Below are 27,067 nucleotides of genomic sequence, written 5' to 3'. Positions count from 1 at the left end.
TGTACAATTCAAACATCATAGAGAGAGTATCAACCTGTCAAAAGGGAATGTGAGGTTATAGATGAGCAGGAGAGCTACATTATTGTATAATTATTATTGTATTTATATTGTGCAACCAAATATCCATTGCACTGTACAGAGAAAGTGACAATGCAGACAGTATAGGTGGAACAATCAAACCAGGAGATAAATCTACAACTAATGGGGCCCATACATCAGCAATCAATTGGGGCTAGTCCCCATTTTGCAGATGATTGTGTAAAACTATCTCTAATGTATGGGGTTCACTGATTGCCAATTCCGACCAAAAAGTGATCATAATCTGTAAATCAGGTTGTCCCAACATGTTTCATTTCACCATCCAATCGGGGCGGTAGATTGGTAGTGTATGGTAACGATCAGCCGATTTGCCGACCGTTACTAGTAAATGATGAGACTTTCACAATTTGCAGGTCTGTTATTTGCTGAAAATGATCTGCAAATCACTGAAAACTATCAGTAATCAGTAATTTATGGGTGCAGTTTGGTGGATTAGGGAATCCTGAAATCAGGGGAAGAACCGCAGTATATGGTTTCTATTAATTTGCTACACCAGAGGAACTGTCCAGAGGAAGTTTAAAGATGAAAGCTATTGATGTATAACTTCAGCATAATATTATTACCTTCAGAGTATCTACGAATGATGGCACCGATTGGCCAAATGTTCAAAAACATTAAGAGGAAAGGCTTATTCTTGATATGTACATCTGTATTATATATCAGCTAAATTAAGACCTTATAGCATTTTTTTCAGAGAGACTCGTATTAATCATAAATTTACTGAAGAGTAGCCCTTTCTACTTCAGGGTCCATAGGGGGTCCACAGGGTTGACCTTGGGGTTATAGCTGGAACAGGATCCATGGGCACCACACAGTTAAGCTTTTAGCTCCCAGGATGCACTTGGGTCCTCCTCTATACCCCGCCCCCGAGCCACAGGCACCTCAGTGTAAGCTGGTGCCCGGCCGGAGTCGGTCACCGCGCAGGGGGGCTGCAGGAGCAGCCCCCAGAAGCTTTTTATTTTAAGTTAAATTTTATTTATTTTTAATCTATTTTTACTACAGACGGTAGCGAAGGGCTGTCTTTACAGACGCCCTCGCTGCCGCTCTGATCCCCGACTGGCGCCGCGACGCCAGTACTGATCTGGGGATCGCGGCGGGAGGACAGAGTCCGTACTAGCCGGACTCTGTCTACCTCCCAGGATTGCTGCCGGAGTCGCCGGGGATTCAGGTAAGCCGCGCGTCGCTGGCTAGCGGCGGCGCGCGGAATGCCTTAAATGCAGTCCTTTAGCCTCCGGTCCGGGGGACAGACCGGAGGCTGCTGGCAGTGGCGGCGGGCCCCCCCCATAACCCGTGGGACCACTAGACCACCAGGGATAACCGGCAAGCGGGAAGCCAGCATCCCTGGGGTTAATGGCCAGCCAGGGGAGGAAGCCTTCCCTGTCAGCGGCTCCTCCCCTCAGCTCAGCGTGCCTTTCAGCACGCAGTCTGGCGTCGCTGAGCTGCAGATTCCTCGGCCACTCCTCCTCTGAGGTCTCCAGCGGCCATTTTCCCAGTGGCAGCGCAGATCTCAGGGAGCACGCGGACCGGTCCCCCTGTGTACCTCTCCCCTGATTAAGGACAGCGTACACAGCACTATAGCCCTCCCAGACACTGAATCTGGGCAGGTTGATTGTAGTGTAAAGGTGCAGTGAGTATATCTTCCTGCATGGTATGTGACTTTTTGCTAGTGCTGCCTGTCTGTGCTTATTTTCCGCTTACTGTCAGCTTATACCTATCCCTTTACTTCTCCTACAAGCCCTGCAGGTGTGTGGGGGAGGGGCGTTTCTACTGACCTCACTTATATAGATCACGTATTTGTGAGGTCCGTCACATACAGTTGTGTGCTACTCAGTGCCATATTGTGGGCTGTTGTTCAGCACACCGGTGAGTGCGTTTTACTTCTACCCTGGTGCCAGATATATAATATATTCTGTCATGTCAGACGAGGAGGTTGAGCGCTCAGTGGCTCCGGTGTTGGCCTCCTGCGGACGCTGTTCTGCAGGAGTAGATAGGGAGGATTTGTCACAGGATGGCCTGTGTAGTCGATGCCAGGTGGCTCCTGGCCCATCCAGACCTTCTCTGGCGCAGGAACCACCGTGGGCGATGTTTTCTCAAGTGCTGGTGTCTATTGCGGACCGTCTGTCGGTCCCGACTGCTCTCCCTACTAGGGCGGTGCCCCAGCCGACCATCCCCCATTCCCCGGGTGTCCCGCAGTTATTGCGGAGTCCTCCTGGGTCTCAATCAGTTGGTCCCTATGCGGGGTTGCCTATGTATATACAGGCTTCCCCTGTGCCGCAGCAGCCTGTGGTACCTTTTCAGGCCCCTATGGCGACGCCTCCACCATGGGTGGATGTGCTCTCCAACTCCGTGCAAAATTTGGCGGCCGCTTCCTCGGCTTTTCAGTCAATGTTGCAGACTGACATGCCTTCTAGGATTTCTAAACGCCCACTCATGACACGGGCTGCTCAGGTATCAGACTCAGAGGGTTCCTCAGATGATGGGGAGGTCCCTGATGACACTGACTCGGACGCCTCGGTCCAGGAAATGGATACCAAGTCGTCCATTAATGTGCGAGCACTAGTTAGGGCGGTGCGAGCTATTCTTCTTATAGAGGATGAGGCACCGGTTCCTAGGTCGAAGTTTCCTAGTTTCAAAAAAACTAAGGTGGCTTCTGCGGTGTTTCCCCTGTCGGATCAGTTGACGGATCATATGGCGGTAGCTTGGCAGGCGCCCAGTAAGAGATTCCTTCCTCAGAAGCGGTTGGCTTCTAATTACCCCTTCCCTGAGGCACATTGTAAAAAATGGGAAACTCCACCGGCGGTGGATTCCCATGTCACCCGTTTAACTCGGGGCGCCACCTTACCATTACCGTCGATATCCTCGCTGAAGGATCCCACGGACAGGAAAGTTGAGACTTGCTTAAAGTCTATTTACTCCCTCTCCGGGGCGGTGGCCCGACCGTCCATGGCCATTTCCTGGGTGGCCAAGGCCATTGAGGGGTGGGCCAATGCATTGGAAGATACCTTCCCGGACGACGCTCCGGATGTCCAGCGGGCGTTGTTGGGACAAATGAGGGACGCCGCTTCTTACATTGGAGAAGCTTCTTTAGATGCTAGTCTGCTGACCTCGCGGGTATCGGCTGCAGCGGTGTCTGCCCGCCGATCCTTATGGTTGCGGTCCTGGAGAGCGGACTCTGATTCAAAGAAAGGTCTGGAGGCCTTACCTTTCAATGGGGAATTACTATTTGGTCCGGACTTGGACAAAATAGTGGACACCCTGGCTAAATCCAAGTCGGCCTTCCTCCCTTCGGCGGCACTGCCTGCTAAGGTTCGGAGTTCGGCTTTTCGTTCCTTTCGGGTTCAGGGTAAGGCGAAAGGTCAGTCCTTCCCGAGACAGTCTGCGAGTAAGACGGCCTCTAAACCCAAGAAGCAAGCCTGGAGTGCTCGGCGCCCTTCTTCCAAGCAGGAAGATAAACCTGCGGCCTGATGGGACGGGCTTCCCTCTGGGGGACCTCAGAGTGGGAGGCCGACTTCTTCTATTTGCCCAGTGCTGGCACAATACCACCACGGATGCCTGGGTTCGAGAAGTGGTCTCCCAGGGGTACGCCCTGTCTTTTCGGCACAGACCACCCCACCAGTTTTTCTGCACAAGTCCTTCTCAGAACAAGACCAAGGCGTTACAGGTTCAGGAGGCTATAGAGTCCTTGCTGAAAGCAGGGGTCATTGTTCCCGTTCCTCTATCACAACGAGGGACGGGGTATTATTCGTCTCTGTTTCTGGTGCAGAAACCCAATGGTTCTCATCGCCCTATCCTCAACTTGAAGTCTCTGAACAAATTCCTCAGAGTTCCCAAGTTCAGGATGGAAACGTTACGTTCCATCATTCTGGCGATGGAACCGGGGGATTACATGGTGTCCCTGGACATCCAGGACGCCTACCTCCATGTTCCGATAGCATCTTCACACCAGCGGTATCTGAGGTTCGCTATCCTTCAACACCACTATCAGTTCCGGGCGCTACCCTTTGGTCTCTCCACGGCACCGAGGGTGTTCACGAAGATTATGGCGGTCATGGCCGCACATCTTCGGAACCAGAATGTAGGCTGCTGCCGTACCTGGACGACCTCCTGTTGCTGGCGAGCTCCCCGGAGGTACTGCTTCAACATCTCCACCTGACGATCGCTTGCCTGCAAGCACACGGGTGGTTGATAAATTGGAAAAAGTCCTCTCTGATTCCATCACAGCGGATGGTTCATTTGGGAGCCCTGCTGGATTCGCGTCAGCAAAGGATCTTCCTGACTCCGGAGAAGGTCGCCTCACTACAGCTGCGGATACGCAGTTGCCTGAGCCGTTGCCGCCTGTCGGTCCATTCGGCTATGAGAGTTCTGGGGTCCATGGTGTCGACATTCGACATGGTGGAATTTGCCCAGTTCCATTCCCGGCCCCTGCAGGGGCTGATTCTATCAGAATGGAACGGGTTACCTCACCGGATCCGCTCTCAGGTGCTGGTGTTGTCTCCGGACGTTCGGCTATCTTTGGCTTGGTGGCTTCAGACAGCTCATCTGGTCGAGGGGCGCCCATTTTGGATCCCGGACTGGGTCCTGCTCACGACGGATGCCAGTCTCCGGGGTTGGGGGGCAGTGACCGGCTCTTTGTCGCTTCAGGGTCGTTGGTCAGCGGAAGAAGCACTTCTCCCCATCAACATCCTGGAACTGCGGGCAGTATACAAGGCCCTGCAGTCGTCCGGCCCCACTCTTCACGGAAGGGCGGTACAGGTGCAGTCCGACAACGCCACCACGGTGGCGTATATCAATCACCAAGGCGGAACTCGCAGTCAGGCAGCGATGTCGGAGGTGTCTCGTATCCTGTCTTGGGCGGAGGGTCACATTCCAGCGATCTCGGCGGTCTTCATCCCCGGAGTCCTCAATTGGGAGGCGGACTTCCTCAGCCGTCACGACGTGCATCCCGGGGAATGGTCGCTTCACCCAGAGGTGTTTCAGCTACTCGTGGACAGGTGGGGACTGCCGGAGCTGGACTTGATGGCCTCCAGTCACAATCACAAGTTGCCCGTTTACGGGTCAAGGACAAGAGACGCAGGTGCAAGTCTGGTGGACACGCTGTCGGTGACATGGACGTTTCACCTGGCGTATCTGTTTCCTCCGATATCCCTGCTTCCTCGGGTTCTGCGGAAATTCAAGCAGGACGGCGGCATGCTCGTGCTGGTAGCTCCGGCGTGGCCCAGACGTCCTTGGTACTCCGATCTGAGGAGCCTCTCCATCGACGCTCCGTACCTTCTTCCTCAACGTCGGGACCTGTTGTCTCAGGGGCCCTGCCTTTACCCGGATCTGGGTCGGCTGTCTTTGACGGCGTGGCTCTTGAGACAGCCGTCTTGAGGTCTCGGGGCTTCTCCAGTTCGGTTATTGGTACGATGCTCAGGGCACGCAAGCCTGCTTCAGCACGGATTTATCACAGAGTGTGGCACACTTACTTTCAGTGGTGTGAGTCCAGACGTTATGATCCTCAGGTGTTCCGAGTTTCTAGGATCTTGGAATTTCTTCAGTCAGGATTGGATCTCGGCTTACGCCTTGCATCTCTGAAGGTTCATGTGTCCGCCTTGTCTGTGTGGTTTCAACGGCGGATTGCAATACTACCAGACGTTCACACCTTTTTCCAAGGTGTTCTCAGGATCCAGCCTCCCTTTGTGCCTCCTGTGGCTCCTTGGGACTTGGCGGTGGTGCTACGGGTCCTGCAGGGTCCTCCGTTTGAGCCTCTTGAGGCGGTGGAGCTCAAGTGGCTGACATTTAAGACGGTTTTTCTCCTGGCAATTGCTTCGGCCAGGAGGGTGTCTGAATTGGGGGCGCTTTCCTGTCGCCCTCCTTTCCTGATTTTTCACCAGGACAGAGCGGTGCTCCGCACTCGTCCTGAGTTTTTGCCCAAAGTGGTCTCGAAGTTCCATATTAATCAGGAACTTGTTGTGCCAGCTTTTCAGTCCCCTGATCTTTCAGCTGGTGATACTTCCTTAGATGTGGTCCGGGCGCTTAGAATTTATGTAGACCGGACGGCTTCGGTTAGGAAGTCTGATTCCTTGTTTATCCTCTTTGGTTTTCACAAGAGGGGTTGGCCTGCCAACAAACAAACGTTAGCCCGTTGGCTTCGTTCCGTTATTTGTGAGGCTTATGCACAGGAGGGCTTACCTGTGCCAGCCTCTGTTAAGGCTCATTCCACTCGTTCTGTGGGTCCCTCTTGGGCTGCTAGACGTGGCGCTTCTGCTGTTCAGCTGTGTAGGGCGGCCACTTGGTCTTCAATTCAAACGTTTTTGAGGTTCTATGCGTTTGACACCTTTGCCTCTCAGGATGCATCCTTTGGGCGCCGGGTACTCCTTTCAGCACAGGAGCGTCCCCGCCCTTAGTTGTACTGCTTTGGGACATCCCCAAGGTCAACCCTGTGGACCCCCTATGGACCCTGAAGTAGAAAACAAGAGATATGGTAAGAACTTACCTTTGTTATCTCTGTTTCTACGAAGTCCATAGGGTCCACAGGGCGCCCGCCCTGACGCACCTGGCTTCAAATGGGCTGTGTGGCTGGTCACCGGTTTTCCGTCTCCTATTGCTGTGAGTATGGTTTCTTGTGTGTTCCAGTCTTCCTTCTCTCTGTTCCATATTCTCCTCCGGCCTAGGCTGCTTACCAACTGAGGTGCCTGTGGCTCAGGGGCGGGGTATAGAGGAGGACCCAAGTGCATCCTGGGAGCTAAAAGCTTAACTGTGTGGTGCCCATGGATCCTGTTCCAGCTATAACCCCAAGGTCAACCCTGTGGACCCTATGGACTTCGTAGAAACAGAGATAACAAAGGTAAGTTCTTACCATATCTCTTGTTTTTTCTTTCCACTCTCCTAGTTTGAACAATGACTCCAAGTTTCTCTTAAGTTTATACATATTGTTAAAGAAAATCATTTAAAACATTTTAAATTAATTTATATATTTTTTTTGGTTCATATCAAAGTTCTATATGTGGTGCACTGTGACTAATACGGAGAACTCCTTTACTACTGAGCCTAGTAGTACTACTGAGACCTGGTTGGTCACATTAAATCAATATCCACAATCATTTATGCATCACCCATACACATTATCCAGAAGAAAAGTATACCTTTTGGTGCAGGTTCTTCCAAATAACAATCATTCTCATTTTAAGAAATAATTGAAAATGTATTGGGAGTTTATCAGAAATAGTGTATAAATTTGTCTTTCTCTTCATGTGTGTAGGTGCCGGGATGGATGACATCTTACACATTAAGTACTTTTTTTCTCCATCTACCTGATTTACTAGTATTTTTGCAGTGCAGGTTGATATTATCTGCTGATCACTCGTGATCATCCGATAATAACCACTAAGCGGCCGCATAATTTGAAAGAGGGGTCCCTTCTCTTTCAAATAAGGGTTCCCTTAAGTTTTTTAAAGCCAGGATGGGGAGATACATTACCCCGTCCCTGGATTTCATAATGATTTGAGCATTACAGGGATGTTCTCTAACGATCACACATGACCACCAGATTCCCCTCTTTCAAATGAAGGGTAATCCAGAGCCTGTGGGAGTCAGATCTTTAAATACTCCTGCCTTTTAAAACGTTATGTAATGTTCATCTTGGAAGGGGTGGGGCTTAATGGCGTAATTGGAAGGGGCGTAATGATGTCATTAAGCACCTTCCCTCACTGATCCGAGGGTCAACTACAGTAGAGGGGGGACTATTAGGTAAGCCCCCCCTCCCCCAATCCATTTGAAAACCCAGAAGTGCTCATGACGAGTACCACTCATCCTTAACAACGAGGAGGTTAAATTATAGTATGGTAATTTTTGTTATTGCAGGATTGTCAATTTGGGGGTAGAAAATCAAAGAAAAAACTCACCTACTCTAAAGTGAAAGTGCTTTTGCCCCTTTTCCAATTTTCACTTCATTTATGAAGCATACAGCTTGCTTTCTGCAAATAGTATATTTTAAGTTGCCTACTTGCTGATCTTTGGAATTCAACTTCCTATTCAGGGACATAACTAGGAATAAAGGTAACAATTTGAAGGGTCCCCATCCCCTCTTCAGCTCCTTACACAGTACCACCCTGAGAGGATAGGTAAGCTGTTAGCAGAAGCGCACACCATTGAGTAGGACAACATATAGAAGCTCTGTGTTTATGAGCCTAGAGAACGTTGTCATTGCCTGCTGTTGTCTGACACACAATGGGAGAGATGACCCTAAAAATTTGCCTTCTCGATTACTTTATCTTAAATGAAATCTCATTTTTGTACAGATCTGCAAAACTAGGAGACAATTGGGGAAAATTATGTCTTTGCTCTGAATAGTGCACCCCTGATTCACAGTGGTGTATTGTTTTTTTTTGTTTTTTTTCCATTTTCTTTTTCTTCTTTTTGCTATCTTTTGTTCCACAAGTCCATGCACTTCAGCGCAAATCGAGGTAAACTTGTGCAAAAAGAGATGTGTTTTCATCCAGAAGGATCTTCTACTGCACCTTGGTTTTGCCCATTGTAAATTTCCACCTCCTGACTGTAATTGACATTTTAAAATTTCAGTAACTGAAATTGCTACAAATTCCAAAATAATATTGTTTAACAACTTTTTAATTAAGTTGTTTCCTATCCTTTATAAGCTTGGTCTGAACAGTGCCAAGCCTTTCCTAGATGTTTGCCAGGGCTTCTGAACACACACTTCTTTTCAAACATCATCAACACTTCTAAACCTATCATCCCGATGTCATTTCTCGCTGCTAGTATCCCCTTCCAAGTTTCTCATCATCATCCAAGTATTTTCGCCTTTCTGTACTCTGTGATCATTATGCCTCTGAGAAATGCAATATTAAGACTTGATGGTACATAGAGTAGTTTTGGCCTGCATGGTGCTAGGTTTGTTTAATTTTTGTAGCTAACTATCTGTGTTGAGTTAATGGAATTTATTCTTTGAATAAAGATTGTTATTAGCTGATAGTTTTCAAAGACATTGTATTAGTAGTCTGCATCATTCATCATCATATATCACTATTTCTTAAGTTTAATGCACTGATTTCATTATCAGGAGGTCTTAACTATTAACACATGTGATGGCTCAGCCACTGGTTGATTAGACACTTCCTAGTTAATTGTGTTTCCAGTGTCTGTCTATTTCCTAAACGTACTTGTTTGACTTTTCGGACATAAATGAATGAAATAAACATCAGAAACTGAAGATGCCAAGCCTAATATGGCATGCAAGCTCATTATCACCCTGGGGTTAACAGACATTTGAACTAATTGAAGACATTTGGTTGGTACGGTCAATTCTGACTTGAGGGTGAATTTCTGCATAAAGATGAAAGAGGAGAAAATGTCTTGTTTCCTATTATACAGTAATAGCAATATCAGGTCAGGAAGCGGTGTTGGGAGGAGTGGGTTTATTAGGCATGTGTGTCTGTTTAGGTGATTAGTACAACTTTGCCATGCCAGTAAGAATGTCAGGAGCAAGCACGGACTTGGCACGGTACACATGTCTCACTCCAGAGATCTTTAGTTTAAACCCAGCCTTTCTCAGTCTGTCATTGTGGATGCAGTGCGTCCGTTCACTATACAACTCTTTAACAGCAATGACCGGATCACCTACATCAAGGATGGATGGGTACTGCTGTCCCTGTCATTTAAATGGAGCCCCAACCTGAAGCTAACAATGTTATGTAGTGCATTTGGATTGGTTAATTAAATTAAAAATAGGGCATACTTCTCATTTGGGTGGTTATGTGCAACAGCTTTATGTCCAGGCTTCATGGCTGAGGGCTACTAGGGTTTCTGTACAGCATCTCGACAATAAAGTTCAATTAGGAAACAAATAAAATACTGGTGTTTTTGTACTAATGTTCCTTATTGTCTATGTTGTGTTTAACAAAAAAGCACCCGCAAAGCTTGGCCTAATTCACAGTCCGTGTCCCCCCCTCCCCCCAAAAAAGAGGGAAACAAAACAAAAATAAACATTGCATGGAAGCTTTTACGAATTACAGATGTAATTACAGATGTGTCCTTGTCCATCTTTGCTGCAGTCACGCTAAAAATCCCCTCTGGTGCACCAGGTCCTGGGAGACTGCTGGCGCCGGGCATCTATTTTGTATCGTTTTTTGCCGGAAATACGTCTACGTAGGAATGCGATATGACGAGGATGCACTAGCAGACTGTGCTGATTAATCTGATATGCAGCAACACTTGTATATCTGTGTGTAACTTCATTCAATTAGAATTTTCTGTATTCTTTCTAAAACACTGCTCAGCTGAGGCTCATTTATGCTGAATCATATACATGAAGACCTTTATTCATGTGGCCCCTACAAATGTGCTTATCATTCACAGTATCAGGATGCAAGTGTCATTCTATTGAAAATATTGGCCACATCTGAGGAAGTGTCTAAGCAAGCTAGGAATACTCTGTTTACCCCTTACATCTCATTGGCATATATCGTCCAACAAAATAAAATCTTTTTTTAATATAAAATTAGAAATTACAGCACATGTAGCGCATAGTTACGTTTCAGCTCTCCAGATCCACCAATTTCCTCAATTGAGAACATGTAATATTTTCCACCCCATAGACACTGTCATTATCGCATGCAAACTCTATGCGCATTGCATACACTAAGGTGCATTAATGGAAAAGTAGATGCATAGTATCTCTGATCTGCACTCACTACATAACAATTGTTGGTGGAGAGAAAAAAAGAACAATATGTGGGAATAGTAAAATAAAATATAGTTGCCGGACATTTACTGTGTGATTTACGAAGAGCGCTTACCATATATTTTTTTATTTGGCTTCCTTTTTTTATCTCTCTAACAGGAGGATGGATAGCTTGGAGATAAAACTAATGAAAGTTTGAGAGAGTGCACTTTCTTTTACATTGTGTTTTGCTTTTTTTCATATGGATACTGAAAGCCTGAAGGGTGTAATTATCTGAAGTGACCGAAAGTTTATAAAACCTTCAGGTACAGATCTGTTCACATACATCTTACCTCCATGGGCTACAAGGCGTGTTACGCATAACGTGTGAGTGCCATGCACAGCGTCGGTGACACTGTAACATAGCGTTTCGCATGCAGATACACCTGCAGTCACACACAGAACATAGGCATGATGCATCATCTTAATCAGCAGAAGCTGCTTGTGTGTCTTATTCACATCGCTGTGCAAATAAGACGCATTTCAAGGGGAAAAATCACATGATAAGATGCAACTAGAAGGGTTGTCCAACACGCAAGGAAGTAAGATGTATATGGACACATCTGTATAGTTAAAAAAAGCGAATAATATACAAAATGATGAAAACTATATTCTAGGTAAACACTGTTCTAGAAAAACACTAATATAATAAAAGCCAGTAAAATAAATAAGCAAGGCACAGGGGGCCTGATTCACAAATAGACGCAGATCGAGCAATTGTTTGCCACTGCGCATGTGTGTGCACTGTGATCACATGCACACTGAGGAATACATCACTAAGCGAGGGACAGACTGCCAGCATTTAGGGATGGTAATGGGGAGTGGTCACAAAAACGCAGGCATACCTGTCCGTTTAAACTCCGTTACATGGGCGTGCAAAAAATTAGCCACTGCGATTGCATATGCAGCTCTGCCTGTCAGAAGAGCTCCCAAGGCTGCGGCAGGTCAGATTGCTGCAAGGATTAGATGGCCACCGATGTGCTTCGATGTTACCGCAGTTTAAGTAGGTATGCAAAGTCACACGCAGGAGTGAAGGCAACAGTGGGCATCTTTATATGATCTTTGCTAACATTAGCATATTTTCGCAACTGCATTGCATGCAAAAACGCAGTTGCGATCGCATTAGCGTCTGTCTCTGAATCAGGTCTAGGATACGATGTGAAAGTAGCTTGTTATTGTGAAGGAGAAATATCACTCTATTTAGCACTGAATGCTATGGGGGGGAGCGGGGTAAAAATAAAAACCCTAATAAAGTTGGCACAGTAGGTGTGCCCTGCAGTAATCCTCTGGATGACATTAGCAACTTAATCCAAACTCTCCTATAAAAATAACTGAAATCCATCAACAAGATTCTTACAAACCACTTACACCACACGGTTCCAGCTGCGGGTAAAATAATGAGGATTAAACTACACTGACCAGGTAAATATGGAAAATGATCATAGTAGAAATGTCATAGTACATAAGTGATGGGGGTTTGAAATGTTAACCCTGGTGCATTCATTTACCGTTTCTTTAATAAGGAATAAAAAAAAAATCCCATAACCGACACCAGCCATAGACAGCAGCTATAAGACGCGACATTTGAAAGCTAAATCTCTTTTCCCTTTCCTTCCACTGAGCAGTTGGCCAGCATCCAGGATTTGCACTTTCTGTGCAGTTAACAAAAAGTTCATTTTCTTTTTCATCTATCATCCTCCCTTCATATATTAATTCTTATAAATGGTTTTTCCAATTAACTGTTATCTTTACTTCCAAAGCCCCAATCTTGTCTTACTCCATGTTCTCACATTCCTCATAATAAGGAAGGTTTAACATTTCTGATACAAACCACATTGGTGCCATTAAAACATCACGGAAGGTTCTGTGTGGTTTGAGACTTAAATATGGAAAGGACCTCCTATAATTACTTCTTTATACTTTTTCTGTAGCAGAGATAGTGGATTCTGAGTAGGATAAAGTCCCAGTGCAGATGGACCTCACAGATATCTGCGAAAGCACCAAATAATGCAATCGCAGACTGTGCACGGAGCACACCATGCTTACACTTGGATGGAGATTGATCAGTCAACAGATGGATCTAAACATCCATATTTTCACTCTTTCCCTGAAATGTACATTTCTCGACGGTCACTATGTGACTATACGGGACTGATCTGGGTCATGGGCGTGTAGGTGGACTTCCATGCTTGCTTGTGGTGTGCAGATAGAGAAGCTACACATGTCTCAGATGGATCTTTTGTGCCCAGCATGGGCTGTGTGTAAGTCCTGATACTAATTATGATTACAATCAGAAAAGCAGTTGGGCGGCCTGGCCTACTATTTCTCCTAAAGCACAGAGCGTCACTCCAGGGTTTTAACAAGAAGGTACTGTACTTCAACGTTTCAAGGCTATTACAGCCCCATCATCAGGAATAAACAACATGATGACGGGGCTGTAATAGCCTTGAAACGTTGAAGTAAAGTACCTTTTTTGTTAAAACCCTGGAGTGACGCTCTGTGCTTTGCCACAATCTGTGGCTACCCACCCTGCTATTTTATGTTCTTTATTGAGTGAGCACCCAGGTCCTGTTATTTCAAGAAGATCTCAAGTGCCGGACCAATTGGACACACACACACGCGCACACACACACACTCTCTCTCCCTATCTCTCTCTCTGGTAATGTACATTATTGTAGCTTGTGGTATACTACATGAGGCCTGTAATCTAAGCCATGCAGCTATTATGGCTACTGCTGCATAAACTATCGTGCTGTGGAGTAATTGGGGGGAAATGTTGGTGTTATGCGTCTACTGTGGGCTTAATATAAAGCTAATATTATTGAAGTTGCAAATACTTTGCATAATGTTCGATTTAATATGTAACACTGCCGTGCCGCAGTGGATTATAGCCAGGCACTGTGCACCATTTGCAGATAAGTATTTTTAAGCTATTTGATTTGTAAGCTATTGCCTTTGTGATGATTGGATTGTTTTGTGATTTTTTTTTTAAATTTGAAGTCAAATGTTAATTATTCTGCCCTCAGCAAATGGTTTTTAGTGTTTATTGTCCAAATACATATCTTTAGCTTAAATGAACACCAGGGATCAGAACTGTAACCGTAAAAAAAAGGAAAATGGTCTCACGGGGAAGGGGAATGACCACATACTAGTACCCCCAATTCAAATGACACCACACAGTAGTGACCCTTATTCACGTTACACCACACAATAGTACCCCTTAAACACATTATGTGGTATGCAGTTGGGAGGCCGATGGTCTAAATCCCGACCATCGGCGTCCCAACTGTCTAATCCCGGCAAGGGTTTAATGACAGGCGTCGAAATCCCGACGCCTGTCATTTTACTTACGCCGGGAGCCCGACGCCCAGCATCCCGATCGAATGTAAGCCGGGTGCGGACAACCACGGGGGAGGGAGGGTTAGGTTAGGGGCTCCGGGGCGGGACTTAGGGTTAGGCAGCCCCCCGGGAGGGTTAGGCTAGGGGAAGGGGGGGGTTAGGGTTAGGCACCCCCCCCCCAGGAGACTTAGGTTTAGGTTAGGGTTAAGCACTTAGAGGGGGGCTAGGTACCCCTAAGGGAGGGTTAGGGAGGGGTTTGGTTAGTTTGTGCTCACCTTAGCTGCTGTCGGGATCTTCACCTCTGCCAGCCGGCGGTAAATCATACCGATCCCCATTACGCCACACAGTAGTTCCTCTTATGCTCATTACGGCCACACAGTAGTGCCTCTTACACATTATTCCATACAGTAATGCCCCTTACACATTGTCACACAGTAATTCCCCTTGCACATTATGCCACACATTAATGCCCTTACATATTATGCCACACATTAGTGCCCCTTACACAGTAATGCCCCTTGCTGCTACAGGGAACAGGGGTATCACATTTGCATTGGGGGTAGTTACAGGGTGCATGGGGGATAGTTACTTGGTTTCAGTTGCAGGATGCGGGGGTGCAGTTGCAGATGGGTACACTTATAGCGGGCAGGGGTACAGTTGCATGGGGTGCAGGGGTGTCACTTGCATGGGTGGCTGTTACACTGTGCAGGGGTGGAAGTTACAAGGTGTCACTTACATGGAGAGCAGTTACAGGGTGCAGGGGTGGCCCTTCACCGCTCCTCCTCTATCTGTTACTTCTTTATATATTGACTTTGGTGACCAGGGGAGAGGGAATGCTATTGTTACTTACCAGCGCCGGGACTCAGCTGCTGTACATGGAGGAAACAGGAGAGGAGCGGCTGTACATGGAGGAGCTGGAAATGAGGCATCAGAGTGGTCAACGGAGCGAGGAGTTTTGTCTCGTGAGAGGTCAGTCTCCTCTCGCGAATTCAAAAGCCCAGAGCTTCTATGCGCTGTGAGATGCTGACAGGCACTGGCGAGCTGCCAGGGCCTGTCCTGCAAGAATGGTAGGTGAGTATTGCACGCCTGGGAGCGTGGCCACATACGGCCGGCCTTTGGATAACACCCCGGTTAATCTGCCCAATCAGTAAGACCAAGCTGCCGGGCGCACTGCTAGTAAAAACATAATAGCGAGCGCCCGCCACTTTGCAGGGGCGCGGCCAGTTCCACCCTCAGGTCATCTTGCTATCTGTGCGGCAGCATCGGCCACACCGCCCTAGTTACGGCCCTGCCAGGGATATTCCATGTGTAAGGTATGGAAATATCCTGTTGATGAAGTTATTCTAATTATAACAAATTGTTGTGTAAATCCAGATAGATAATTTGATTTTCTGTGGCAATTTTTTTTAAAAGATGAACACAGTTGACAGATTATGGTCATATGACCTTAAATTAATTTTGGAAGGTATCATTTCCCAATGCAAGATAATAAATTTTCTGTTTCCGAGACGCCTGCACCTGCTTGTACCTCTGATCGCCAGAATAGTGTAAAACGCTCTTCTGTTTTCTGGCTGTCCTGTGATTGAGCCCAGTGTCTCCAAGCTCTTCCCTCTGCCATCTACCATGCGCAGCACTAGTCCACAGTAAGTGGGCAGTAGAGAATTAGCCTACACCATTCCAGGAGGTGCTGTAGCAATGTGACCACACATACCCAGAAGTAAGCGGTTCCAGGTGCCGGTGTAGAAGCCATGGAGAAGTGGTTCTAGATACCGGTTTAGGAGCCTGATGGAACATGTGGTTCCAGGTGCTGGTGTAAGAGCCTGGTGGGGACAGCAAGTTACCTTTCCACTACGCAGTGGGAGGAGTCAAACAAACTGTTACTAGCAGTGAGAGGAAATCCCTTTACCCCATGAGTAGTGAAGTAAGCCCACTCAGGTTGCTCAAGAATAGATTAACTCCCTACCAAGCGGAGTAAGGCCATCCAGTCATGCTACAGAATTACAAAATGCATTTTCAATATGTTAATGGTTACAGCCCTTATCTATTTGAGTTACTGTAAAACTTTATAACCCTTAACATATTAATTAAAAGGAATAGAGCAAACATGTCTCAATAACTGTAATTTAAACCTGATTTGATCTTTTTGTTTCTCTATCATCTATATGAATGTTTGTGTTTTTGAACATTTGAAAATGTTACACCCAGGTCTTGGTAGATCTCCAACATTAAGTATTGAGCAGCTATTAGAGCTCACCGCTGTCATACACCATTTTATGGCTTATTCACAGATATGAGCTGGGAAAATGAGTAAAACGCATGAAAACCAATATTCCCTTCAGTGATGCATTTTTCTTTCCATTTCCTGGACTTTTACCAATACAATCTATCATTCTGATAGTATATGTTAACGCCTGAGGTATAGCTTGTGCATAGTCTGAAAGCTGCTTTTAAGTTTTAGATACCAATGGTGAAAATGAACCATTAATAAAACATTAATCTTATTTTGAATTCCCTTTTCAAACGTTAGCGGTTTAAAAGCAGATTAACAGCAGTTAGGTGTGAATTAGTCCTTAATCTGTCCAATATTTAAACTCATTGTGAGCAAATTAACATTACAGTTCTGGTCTGCTTGGATTTTCTCATGCCCGGCAGCAGTTCTCTTTCATAATTTCTCAGCAGTGCTCCCTGGCCATGTATTAGAGGAATGAGTTAGGCTTTATTAGGTGAGAGAGATTATCACTTGGTTTACAAATTGCAGCCAGGGATCAGGGTTTACATGCAGTAAACATATTGAGGATTGTTCCAGACAATTACTGCCTACTTGCTAGGACAAACCCTCAGACTATTTGTATGTCACAGCCTCATGGGAACAGTATGTTATACTCTGGTTGGCACAGTGCAGTAAATTGTGACTTCTGTTGAATTGAATGCACTTCTCATATTTTAGGACCATCAGCCCACATGGAACTTCAGAAACAGAGTTAGTTGTTGCAGAAATGTTAATCATGTAAATGTGTTATAAGGGCAGGTGGTAATTTTGATTGTTATGCAACATTAAAGGCACTGGAAGTAGTTTGCTGACAGTGCAAAAATGTGCAGGTACCCTATAGCAACCAGTTATTTGCAGCTATACAATACAAAAGTATTCACCCCCCTTTGCATTTTTCATGTTTTGTTGCCTCACAACCTGGCTTTAAAATGGATTGTTTGAAGGTGTGCATCATTTCATTCACAGAACATGCCTACACCTGTGAAGTTGTGTTTTTTTATATTGTGATTCAAACAACATTTAGGACAACATAACAGAAAACTTCACCGTGCATAACTATTCACCCCCCTAAAGTCAGTACTTTGTCGAGCCACCCTTTGCGGCAATTACAGCTGCAAGTCGCTTTGTATAAGTCTCTATGAGCTTTCCACATTTTGCCCCTGGGATTTTTGCCCATTTCTCAAGGCAAAACAGCTCCAGCTCCTTCATGTTGGATGGTTTCCGCTTGTGAACAGCAATCTTCAAGTGTGACCACAGATTCTCAATTGGATTGAGTTATGGGCTTTGACTAGGCCATTCCAACACATTTAAATGTTTCCCCTTAAACCACTCGAGTGTTGCTTTAGCAGTATGCTTCGGGTCATTGTCCTGATGGAAGGTGAACCTCCATCCCAGTCTCAAATCACAGGCAGACTGAAACAGGTTTTGCTCAAGCATAGCACTATCCATCTTTCCCTCGACTCAAATCAGTTTCACAGTCCCTGCTGCTGAAAAACATCCCCACAGCATGATGCTGCTACCACCATGTTTCACTGTGGGGTTGGTGTTCTTGGGAAGATGGGATGTGTTGGGTTTGCGCCAGACATAGCGTTTTCCTTGGTGACCGAAAAGTTAAATTTTAGTCTCATCTGACCAGAGCACCTTCCTCCATACATTTGGGGAGTCGTCCACATGCCTTTTGGCAAACTCAATTCGTTTCTTCTTATTTTTATCACTAAGTAATGGCTTTTTTCTGGCCACTCTTCCATAAAGCCCAGCTCTATGGAGTGTACGGCTTATTGTGGTCACATGCACAGATAAACCAGTCTCTGCTGTGGAGCTCTGCAGCTCGTCAGGGTTACCTTTGGACTCTGTGCTGCCTCTCTGATTAATGCCCTCCTCGCCTGGTCTGTGAGTTTTGGTTGGCGGCCCTCTCTTGGCAGGTTTGTTGTGGTACCATGTTCTTTCCATTTGATGATGATGGATTTGATGGTGCTCCGGGGGATCATCAAAGATTTGGATATATTTTTATAACCCAACCCAGAATTGTACTTCTTAACAACTTTGTCCCTGACTTGTTTGGAGAGCTCCTTGGTCTTCATGGTGTGATGCCTCTTGCTTAGTGATGTTGCAGCCTCTGGGGCCTTTCAGGAAAGGTGTGTTTATACTGACAGATCATGTAACACTGGTGGACTTAATTTCACTAATTTGTGACTTATGAAGGTAATTGGTTGCACCAGAACTTTTGAGGGCTTCATAGCAAAGAGGGTGATTACATATGCACATGCCAATTTTCAGAATTTTATTTATATAGATCGCCGCGTATTGGTGCATTCCAAAGGACGCAGCGATACCGGAAGTAGAGTTAGGACTTTTGTTTTATACACTTTATCTGCTGAAATAACCTTGTGGAGAATATGTGTGAAGTCCTTGGTGCCCATGTTTATGAGGTATATGTAAAGAAAGTATATTTTTTGATGAATAGGAAATAAATGTTAGGACCAATTAGAAACAAGGGAGGGGGATATAAGGGCTTAAGGTTCACCATTACACATGCACCTTGAAAAAGACTTTTAAAGTTGAAACGCGTTGGAGACAAGTGGGAATACACTACCAGGACGTTGAGAGGTGAAAGGATATCCGTATACAGCTGACATCTAAGCAGGTTTTAAAATCCAGATTGAAACCATTGTTTGATGCTCTGTCTGGTGTACAGGTTACACCGCTGATTCTGGTACGCTGAATATCCCACAAAAGGGGGTACTGTTTATTTTTTGTTTTTAACCTTAAATAAAAGGTATTTCACTATATGTGATATTCTTTCATCTCTTACATATTGATGAACACGGTGAGGAACAATTGAGGAAGAGTCAAAAGCTGTATTCACAACCGGGAATATTATATTGACTGCATTACCATTTGATTAGTATAACCTGGAAAAAAGCGCCTGGACTTTTTGTTTTAGATATTTATGGCGCTGCAGAATGCTGTGGTAGCCATGCTGGTTAAGTGTGCCTTGAATTTTAAATCACCAGAAAAGCACCCCCACACCATCACACCACCTCCTCCATGCTTCCCAGTGGGAAACACACATGCAGAAACCATCTGCTCACCTCTGCGTCTCTCAAATACATGGCGGTTGGAACCAAAAATCTCAAATTTGGACTCATCAGACCAAAGTACAGATTTCCACTGGTCTAATGTCCATTCCTTGTCCCAAACAATACTCTTCTTCTTGTTGTTCATCCTCAGTAGTGGCTTCTTCGCAGCAATACGACCATGAAGGCCTGATTCACGCAGTCTCCTCTGAACAGTTGATGTTGAGATTTGTCTGCTACTTGAACTCTGAAGACTTTATGAGGTCTCTAATCTGAGGTGCTGTTAAGTAGCAGTTTCTGAGGCTGGTAACTCTAATGAACTTATCCTCTGCAGCAGAGGTAACTCTTGGTCTTCCTTTCCTGGGGCGGTCCTCATGAGAGCCAGTTTCATCATAGCGTTTGATGGTTTTTGCAACTGCACTTGAGGATACATTCAAAGTTTTTGAAATTTTCCATATCGATTGACCTTCATGTCTTAAAGTAATGATGGACTGTCATTTCTCTTTGCTGAGTTGAGTGGTTGGTGCCATAATATGGATTACAACCAGTGCTCGAAGTGGGAATTCTGAAGTGGGGGTATGGACATTTTAGTTGAACCCCACTCCCTAAACTTTGGGGATTTTGATAATAAGATTCAGCCTCTACATCAATCTCAATCTGGGCGCAGACAGAGTCCGGCTACTCCTCCACCTTGTCCTCCGGCTGGCAGTGGCTCAGCATCAAAGGACACTGGGCCTGATTCAGACCAGCTCGTAAGCAGCTGCTCGTTCGCTCCGAGCGATGTTCGCACATCTGCGCATGCATATGGGTTTTAGTACGCATGCGTGAATGAGTCATTGCGGTCGGAAATCGTGTGCTCGCAAAATAGCGAATGCCTGCTAATTTGAGTGACAGAATGAGGCGTTTGTGGGTGGTAACAGGGGAAGGTGCTTGAAAACGGGGAGTGGAGATCCGAACGCAGGCGTGCCAAATGGTCAAAACGGGCGTTTTAAGGGTGTGCATAATTAACAAAGCAGCGTCATCGACCACGTCACTTGGTTGTCTTTTAGCCTGAACTGCTCGCATGATTGCGGTAGGAAAATCCAACCACAAGCACTGCGAGCAGTTCATACGCCTTTCAATGTACTCGATTAATCAAATAAATATGAGCGAGCGGCCGCAAATAGCGTCCGGCTCTGAATCAGGCCCTCTGTTTTGATCAGAGCTTAGATGAAGCGCCGGGGCAGATGCGGTAGTGATTTAGAGTGGACTTTGTGCCGGCTGTGAACCAATCACGACACAGACCGGAAGCAAATCAGATGCAGCCGCGTGCCTGCTTCTGATTGGCTGCCGGTCCGCAAGCCATGATTGGCTATCGGCCGGTGCCAATTTAAAAGGCCACCACTGATGACTCTTTTTTTATTCGGGCGCCGGTGTGTGATTGGTTCACAACCGGCGCAGGTGTTGTGTACTGCCGCCGCATCTGTCGTAGCGTCGGCCCGCCGTCACCTGATGCTTGTCAACGCTACTCAGAGATGTTTTCCCAGCGGAACACATCTCCACATTATACAGCAGCTTCTCTTCTGCTCCCAGCACCACTGCAGACTGATGCTCACTTCGAGCCCTGATTACAACAGTAGTCAAATAGTGGTGTCCACTGTGTACTAACCCTACCTCTGCACAAATGGTCTCAAACACATTAAGAAGGCAAGTAATTCCACAGATTGACTCTTGACAAGGCACACCTGTTAATTCAAAACAATTCCAGGAGACTACCTCATGAAGCTGATTTAAAGAATGCCAAGAGTGTGTAAAGCTGTCATCCAAGCAAATGGGGGCTACTTTGAGGAATCAAAAATATAAAACATATTTTTTTTTGTTTAACACTTTATTGTTTACAACATAATTCCATATGTGGTCTTTCATATGCTGGCCATACACGCTACAATTATCGGGACGAGCCGCCCGATATCGGCGGATCGCCGCGATAATTGTAGCATGTGGGGGGGCGTCCGAGGGTTAAATATTGCTCGGTCGGGCATGCATGCCCGTCCGATGTGATATTTCCCGGTAAACTGTCGGCCGCATCGGGCAGTGTATGCCCAGCGCAGCCGACAGACAGACATTTCCTGTGTTCCTTCCTACGGAAGGAACAGGGAAATGTCTCCTCCCTCGGGGGCGGAGCGCAGATGTCTGCCGAATACACTGTGAGAGAAATCTCACAGTGTATGCCGGCAACTTCTGCGGCTGGCAGCCGGCCAGATAAAATATCTGTCGGTCTGACAGACATTTTATCTGCTAGTGTATGCCCAGCAATAGTTTTGATGTTTTCAGTATTAATCTACTATGTTGAAAATAATGTAAATAAACAAAAACGATTGAATGAGAAGGTGTGTCCAAAATTTGACTGGCACTGTATATATTTTTCTCATTTCACTTCACCAAATTAGACTATTTTGTGCAGATCCATCACATAAAATTCAGATTAGAAAAATAAATAAATTACAGGTTGTAATGTAATAAAAAAGGTAAAAAGCCAAGGGGGGTGAATTATTTTGCAAGGCACTGTAGATGTTTTACTACATTTGCACTAGCACACAATAAAATGATGTAGTTCTGGTCCACTCACCCTTCCAGCTGAAGCCTTGTGAGCTGCTCTGTGTAGTTCTATTTCATGGGACGCCTCTTACAGCCCTTTTTGGTCCTCTCGCTTAAGCCGCGTATCCACTTGCAGATAGTGGAACGATAGTACAAGTACAACATCGTAATTGTACAGTCGTTCCTCATCCCCTGTAGTGCCTACACTGAACGATATGTCGTTAAGTGCAGACACCCTCCCTCATTCCTGAACATGGCCAATCTGTCGTTATCGACCGATTGACCGTCATGTACATCTACCCTATAGAGAGAGATGCAGTACATGAAACAAATAGACAGTAAATGAGTACAAATTGCTGAAAGAGACATCGATAATAAGACATAGTGCTGGGGAATTGTTATCATTTCTATTTTTTATTTATTTAGCACTGAGTGGCCCATTCATATCCTTTTATGTAAGTCAAAATACTAGATTTCACATTTCTAAAATCAAAGACTTGGAGCTGTTCATTACCAGGGCCACTGCCGGGACTGAGGTCCCGGACACGGAGAAAGTGGGGAGGGGTATGGGGGGAGCAGCAGTGCGAATCTGCACCGCAGCTCAGACATGGAGAAGGTGACAGATAGGGCCGGCTGCATTTCAAATATGGTGCTGGCCACGAGCCAATCAGAGCTTGCGGAATGGCAGCCAGTCAGGAGCGGCTGCGAGCTCTGATTGGTTCGCGTGCGGTGCCATATTCTAAATACCACTGTTGTTTCTCTATGTCTGGGCTGCTGATGTGCCAGGTGCAATCAGGTATATGGAGTTTCTGAGCCCCCACTCTTCCTGCTCTCGGCTGCTCTGTGCCCTGGCAAGCAACCGGGGAGGGGATGATGTCAGGGCAGGGGTGTAGGGAGGATGGAGCACCCAGGCTCCGGGTGCCAGCAACAGTGTCAGGCGCTGTCAAGGGTGCATCTGGGCGGGCAGCTTCGGATACTCACATGTGCCGGCCGCAGAGATCACCACAGTGCGAGTAGCTCTACTTTTGAGTGAAATGACACATACTGACAACAGCAGTTAGTGTGTGGTCACCTAGAGTAGACTGAGTGCCGGATCATTTCACATGACAAAATTCAGGGGGTACTTGCAGGGCTTCTGGCAATTGGAGGACTGAGGAGACACCAGGAAAGTCCTGCTGGCAGAAATGGGGCACTTGGCTGTGTGGTTGCTGAGTGTTATACTGAGTGAGCTTCACATCTCATATTCCACACTGAACATACCTTGCCTCTCACCCTGGGGACCCAAATCAGCTTCACCTTGGAGGTGACAGAGGGGTACTACAAGTGGTGAATGACCTTATCTCCCTTATGGGTGCAGATAAGCCTACCTCTCACACCAACCTGTGGTGTGCTCTCATTGCTGCTATATACATTTTTTCCAACTTTGGCTGACACAAATGGTGCTACATATAGGCGTAGAGTGAGTGTCACTTTACTAAACAGAAGTGAGCAACTGTGAGTGACTAGGGTTGGATTACGGTGTGTGGGTGCTCCCAGGGCAAATAATTTGTGGGGGCTCCTACTAATAAAACCTCTCTGCACCCAACCCCCCTTCACACATCTACCTTACAACGTGTTAACTATAGACTTGTGTGATAACCCTATAGATGTAGATTAGCAATACTCACAGAATAGAGGTTGGGTCCAGCCTTCCCTGCCCTGTGCCACCATGTCTAGCCATCCCTGTGCCCCCAATATGTCCAGCTCTCCCTGTCCTACACTTCCACTTTGTGTAGTCCTCCCTGCCCAGTGTCCCAGTATAGTTTCATATATTATATGATAGATTGACACTCATATAATAACACCAACCCCCCACATATGCACCAATTTATGCCCCATCCCCGCTGGTGCTCCACCCATATTATTTACAGCTCCACCTACCTCTGCCCCCATTCCCACAGCGGGGGCCCTGCCTATTTTGTCAGTACCAGGCCCCACAATTTCTGATGCAGACCTGTTAATTACACAGGTAATACAGGAGATATGATGAATGTCTCCTACTTACCTGGCAGCCCCGATACAAGTATGAGGACCTTCATTCATCAAACTCCAAAAACTGAAAGCTTTCAGAGTTTGACAGTGGGACAGGGTTGGTACCTGTAGCTCTGCTCCTTCCTTTGTGAAGAGGGATCTGATTGAATCCCTCTGCACGTGCCAGCGCTCTCCATGCTCAGATTCGCCAGTGTAAAGTTAGGCCGCTATTAATTACTGAAGCACCATCACTACAGGTGTTGGGAATCAGGGGAGACCACGGCTTTTCAGCGCAGCTGTTCCCACACCAAAGCAATTTTGAATTGCTACAGTAACTTGGTATCAGACGCCACAACTCATGGTGAGTTGGATACCTTAATTACAGGGTTGTTAGGGGCATATTGATAAACTGCCCTTTATTTACTATGTCCCATAAATGGATTATTTTGTGGGTTTAAAAAAAACAAAAACCTATTGTCTACATAACTCATGTTTTACAAAATATTTACTTTTCTTCCCCTTACCTTTTTTGAGTTAACCTGCAATGATCTGTTGCAAATAGGTGTCAGGGTTTAAATCAGGCCTTTTACTGTGACACATTTATTAATCTGTTTATATACATTCAGTTCAAAGAACTGGTGACTTCTTGTCCTTCATCCCATATATTCAATAACAAGAGACTTGTCTCTAAAAGCCCGTACGCACTAGACGGTGTCTAGTGTGTACCGACATTGTGCGCGGCGTGTGCCAGCATCGTCAAGTGCGTACACGACGGCAGGGGCCATGCTGCATTTGGGAACATGCATCATCAGTGACATTGAGGGTACACATTAGAAGATGTGACCGATATCTCGTCCGTTCCGGCCGGATTGTGTAAAGTGTTAGGTTGTAATCTGTTTATTTCATTCAGTATATTTTAATTATTACTATATGATGTACACTGTCAAGATGATGCATTTTTTTGAAAACAAATGAACATATGAAATCTGAATTCAAGGTTATTGCATACTAAAGGTACCAAAATCAGAATATATCTCCACTTCAACTATGCCGAAAAAGTGATTGGAGATCAGAAAAAACAGTTGCAAAAAGCCATATCTACACTATTTCAATTTAAAACTCATATTCATAATAAAACTATTAGCAAAAATGTAACCTGCAAATATGGTTTAATCTACTTTTTTTAAAAATCATTTTTATTAGAAATTTTCAAATTATAAGGGGATATAGAAAAAAGAAACTGGCAAAATATAGGGGAATACAGGCATGCGATACACATTAATATCACAAACACAAAATATATAATAATAATAAAAAATTCAATATCAGTATGCAATAGACAGAGGTAATTGGAAATAGAAACTACCGAAACTGACTATAAAAAATAATCAGAATATAAAGAATACAAAAAAAAAAACACACAATGGAAAGTATCATTGCGTAACTAGTGGAAGGTATGGTCCCTCTGTGGAGAACTCATGCCAGCCAAACCACTTCATAATCGGAGAGTTAGCGGAGGAGGACTAAACACAATTCAAGGTCTCCATCAGAAAACTATAATTAATTTTGGACTTAATCAAGGCTCCACGCCTTGTCTTGTTTCCAGAACTGTGCAATAGCTGTTTTTGTAGCAATGAGAACATGGCTTATGAAATATCTATGGTACACTGGAACCTCAATGGGGAAAATATGTAGGAGTGCAGCGGAATGGGACAGAGACAGCTGTAAACCAGTAACTGCAGGATCAAGTCCTCAACCTCAGACCAAAGGGATGTATGACAGGGCATTTCCAAAAAACATGGAAAATATCTCGAGCTTGGCCACAGGAGCGCCAACACAACCTAGATTGGGAGGGCCATATTTTATACAATACGATAGAATAACTTCATATACATTTCAATATGTGAAATACACTTAGACATTTTGAAAATGGAGAAAAATTGTTGGGACCATGCATATATATGCAGATATTTAAGTCTTGTTCCCATTTCAGAGTGGGTTGGGTTTTTTCAGGCTGTCTTGAAACCAACAGATGGGAGTACCAAAAATATATTCCTCCTTTGTGATAAGTGGAGGTTATACGGGAGAGAAAATGGGGGGATAGTACCATTCGAACCAACCAGGGAAGGGAAATATTGGATCCAATGTCTTATTTCAAGAAACTTATAAAAGTCTCTGGAGGGCATAAAGAAGCGAGATTGTAGCTGAGAAAATGACAAAAGGGTGTTGTTATTAAACAAATCACGGAGAGACTAAATACCATTAGTGCACCAGAGGGAAAGGTCTAGGTTAGGAATTAATTGTGACAGACCTTGGATAGAGAGGTTAGTAGTTGGCAAATGAAACTGTATGAGAACAGATGAGCTGTCCTAAGCTTTAAGGGATGCAAGTGACGCCCTGGAAATAGATTTAGAGAAAACTCTGCAGCTAGACGGAATCCACAGCAAATCGCCTAGGGAAGATTTCCCCAGCATGTCACCCTCTAGCTTGACCTAAGGTTTAGAGTCCAATCACTGATTTGGTCGACCAAACACGCTGCTTGATAAAGTTCCAGATTAGGGTAAGCTAAACCCCCACAGATTTAGACATAAGGTATTTTTTAGCAAGACTGGCTCTCTTGTTGTTCCATATATATATTTATTCAAATATATATGAAATCTATTTAACCATGAGGGAGGGAGGGTCCTGGGAATAGATCTGAATAGATACAGAAGTTTGGGGAGAAGTGAAGAGAATCTACTTTTAAGAAAGTGTTTGGGACCATATGGTCAAATGTCATTTGCTCCCATACATTACCAGGTTTTCATTCCAACCAGCCAGATTGGACAGATGTCTGACACATAATTGTATAATGCAGAGGCTCCTAAACGCTGTCCTCAAAGCACCCCAACTGTTGAGTTTTAGAGAGATCCATGGTTGAGCACAGGTGGTTAAATTAAATTGACTGAGGTACTAATTAAGGCACCTGTGGACAAACAT

At 45.4% G+C, this 27,067-nt stretch overlaps 1 protein-coding gene across 2 annotated transcripts in view; it reads left to right on the top strand.

Moving 5' to 3' along the window:
• SCFD1 (sec1 family domain containing 1) overlaps positions 1–27,067 on the top strand; it is a 141,646-nt gene that overhangs the window by 92,624 nt on the left and 21,955 nt on the right. The gene's annotated exons all lie outside the window — the stretch shown is intronic.

Source organism: Taudactylus pleione, unplaced genomic scaffold (assembly GCF_031769625.1).
Source record: "Taudactylus pleione unplaced genomic scaffold, aTauple2 ptg000707l, whole genome shotgun sequence".
NCBI classification, from domain to species: Eukaryota; Metazoa; Chordata; class Amphibia; order Anura; family Myobatrachidae; genus Taudactylus; species Taudactylus pleione.
The sequence above is the reverse complement of the archived record's forward strand: the minus strand, read 5'-3'. Positions and strand labels throughout refer to the sequence as shown.